Source organism: Sinocyclocheilus anshuiensis, unplaced genomic scaffold (assembly GCF_001515605.1).
Source record: "Sinocyclocheilus anshuiensis isolate Anshui unplaced genomic scaffold, SAMN03320099.WGS_v1.1 scaffold154, whole genome shotgun sequence".
Taxonomy (NCBI): domain Eukaryota; kingdom Metazoa; phylum Chordata; class Actinopteri; order Cypriniformes; family Cyprinidae; genus Sinocyclocheilus; species Sinocyclocheilus anshuiensis.
The window spans coordinates 2542680-2546129 of record NW_015546101.1 but is presented as its reverse complement, the minus strand read 5'-3'; the positions used below and the strand labels follow the sequence as shown (position 1 = coordinate 2546129).

The 3450-nt window shown below is 37.0% G+C and overlaps 1 long non-coding RNA gene across 1 annotated transcript in view; it reads left to right on the top strand.

The window, feature by feature from the left end:
* Nucleotides 1–897: 897 nt before the first annotated feature.
* Nucleotides 898–3450, top strand: part of LOC107700466 (uncharacterized) — a 22698-nt gene continuing 20145 nt past the window's right edge. The window contains exon 1 of the long non-coding RNA XR_001635551.1: nucleotides 898–1348. This is a non-coding gene — a long non-coding RNA (uncharacterized LOC107700466). The remainder of the gene's footprint in view (nucleotides 1349–3450) is intronic.

Here is a 3450-nt window from a genome sequence, read left to right as displayed (position 1 = left end):
TGTACAGTATGTGGAAAATAATGTGTTTTTTTAACCTTAAACCGCATAAACACATTTCATTACATCAAATACACAAACAAAATTCTTTTTAGCAACATCATATGACCCCTTTAATACATTTCAATGTTTAAGTTTATTTTTAAAGAACATTGTTTACTTTTTGTATGATACACAATTTTGGTAATGTGCTGGGTTGGGTCACCATTTGATGTACAATCTAGCCTGACACAAAAGAATATTGACCCATATGTTTTATATAGGGTATATATCATATCTCATGGGTTTTGTTTGTAGATATTACAAGTTTATCATCTCCCTCTGTCTTTTTTTTCCTTTAAACTTTAGAAGCATAAAGGGCAGGATGAATCATTTACTGGGAAGCCAATATTGATTTACTTTCTTTTTATTTTATTGTAACCTTTAATTCTGATTTATGGGTGTTGTATGCTCACTGTTGACTTTACAAAGACATTTCTGTAATGTATTCTGAATGAGGGTATAAGGGGAACATGTTCCACAAAGATCCTGTAGGTGGTGCCCTATATCAAATTAACCATATTTCAGTACTACACATGGCATTACTGCAACATTACCTTTCTATGTATACATTTGAGTACTATGAACATAATAGCTATGCAGTATAGAAAGTGTATTAAACAGGACCCACCTGCCCCATATGCTTCCATTAATGTACTCAGGATTTTTATCATTATTATACATTTTTTACACTGGGCATGTTAGCAATTAAGTCAAACCGAAGCCCAGGTGGGCTATCACATTCAAAACTATTTAATAAAAAAAAACAAAAAAACCCAGTTGAATGAAATATAAATGAAAAGTACCTCATGTTGAAATGCTACCAACATTTTATTTCATAAAATAAAAGTAATTAAAAATTTTTTTACACAATCTAAATACACTAAAGTTAATCAATATGACGGCATGCGAGACAATTATACTTGTTTTCTCCAGCTGTAATTATGACATGAACTAGTAAAAACCATTCATACCCAAAAATAAATAAAAAAAGTGGTGCTACTTCAGCTGCCAAAGAAAATGGCAGCTTTTGTACAAATGTCTCTCATATCTACCCAAAAGTGGCAAAACACCCGAAGCTGCTTTTATTAGAACAGCTTTTTACACATTGTTCTTGTGATCTTTTTTTTTTTTTAAATCCTGTCCAAAACATTCACATTTCAGACTTTTCACACAAATCTTTTTCTAAGTGGTGTTTATTACTTCTTTGCCACAATATTTTCAGTCAGTTTCATCCGAAAGTTCACACTCAATACAACACTTTCCTATCTACCTAAAGGGATTTGTTCTTTTGGCTTTGTTCATTGTATATGTTTGTGCCAATCAGCTGAAAGCTTTACCCTAGAAAATGATTGGACACCCCAGTTTTGCTCAAACAAAGACAATTTACTAACACATTCCTATTTCCCAAAATATGCACTCAGAATACATCCACAATATTTGCCATCCTTAAAGTCTTACATTAACTATTGCGTTTCCCCATCCCCCACTGTGAATATCATCACCAGTATATTGTGCTCAAGAATTGATCTGGATTCTGTGGAGGTCTATGAGACTATGAATGTACATTTGGCAAAGACATGTGAGGCATTGGTAAAGGATTTATAGTAACTATGCTTTTCACAGTAGCATCCTCAATAAATAATACCCATTTGTGAGAGAAAAATCAATATGAATTATTCATAATAATGTGGAAACACTCACTTAAAAAAACATTACAAGATTATTACTAGATTAAAGCCTCCAGGCCTTTTGGGGTTTTTAAAATATTGTTTGGTTGGAGTCATCTAAGAACAAACATTACATGATGTAAACATTATAACTTGTTGCGTGTCATGTACTGTACCATATTCAACACTCTACCTGCAATCCATCTCTTGATTTCAATTCTGTACATTATGCGTTCTGTATTTAGACCTCACATCACTTTTTGTGGCAAAACAACACTGAGTTTTCTTCAAAATCTTCAACTTGCATGTGCAGCCAGAGCTTTAATTTTATCTTGACTATTCAGCAACATTCAGTTGTGGTTGGATATAACTCTGATTCTAATCATGGTGTACTCATAACAGCAATAAGGCTTCATGAGAAATGATGTTCAGAAAAACCCCCACAAACATTTTCATTAAGTTGGTAATTCACACGCCACTTAGTAATACATTTGGTCAGATTCCTCAAACCAGCTACCACAGACCAAGCCATGACGCCGCTCTTTACAATCATAACAAAGAGTGAAAAGGCTCCATTTGTATCCCAAGCATAGGCCTAATTTCATACAAATGTAGACCTGAAATCTAGACAAACCCATTTTTACGCTTGCAGACTCTCTGAGGCCATGGGAAGTGTGCTTCTCAAAGCTTGAATGACAGAAATACTTTTATCTCTCCTTTTCGTTGCTCCCCTCTTCACTCTGGGCTCACAATCCTCCACACTGTCAGTCAGCTATAAGAAACACCGTGGATTTATTTATTTGTCCTCTTGATGTCTTTGAAAAGATTTCTGTGCAGTTGTGTGATTTTGAAAAGAGCACCATTTTATTATGAATCGTCTTAGAGAGAAGACAGCCGCCTCTCCGAAAATTTTCATTGGGTTTTTTTGTGCCACAAAGGACCAGAGTGAGACATGTGAGACGGTGGAAGATGCTTGGTGGTCTGTGCTTGTGTCTCCATTTGAGTCTATCAGCAGTGTTCAGGTCATTTACAGACTTTAACCTTTTAAACAAATGGACGGTGTACACGAGTCGTGTTGACAATGTTGATCAACAAGAGCCCAAAAGCCACTGGAGGAATGATCCAGTCAGGATACTGCATGATGATGAAGAGGCCAGATGCTTTGTCCTTACGTAGATGCTGTATACATGTTGTGAAAAGTTGCTGCAATGTTGCTCCAGAAGTCTCTTATCACACAGTTCCATTTTCATGCCTGGACTTGTGGACTGTGGTGCGGGCCAAGGGGCTGCTTAAAGAAGGGGCCAGCGTGCATAAGAAACCGGCCAGCAGGGTGAGACCCAGTCCGCCCCAGGCACAGAACATGGACCAGCCATACCCATGACTGATGTCCTCTGGAAGGCCGTACAGGTAACGTGGATAACGCGACAACTCAAAGTTAATGCCCGCCACACACGTACAAAGGGAGATAATACAGCAGGTTCCTGTCAGAGGGGAAATTACTCGAGATGTATCATCAAACATTTATGAAACACCCTTTCTTTTAGATCACAAATATAGGATGCAAAGCTTTTGATCTATTTTCAAAGCACCTTCTTGTATTAAAAAAACAGCCACTAGATGGCGACAAAATTGAGTAGTCGACTTCTATTCTGTTTGTTTCTCTCACACACGCTCACAAACGCACACTCTGTCTCTTACCGCCCATGAGGAAGAGTAGTCCAGCTACATACTGCATGAGATCATG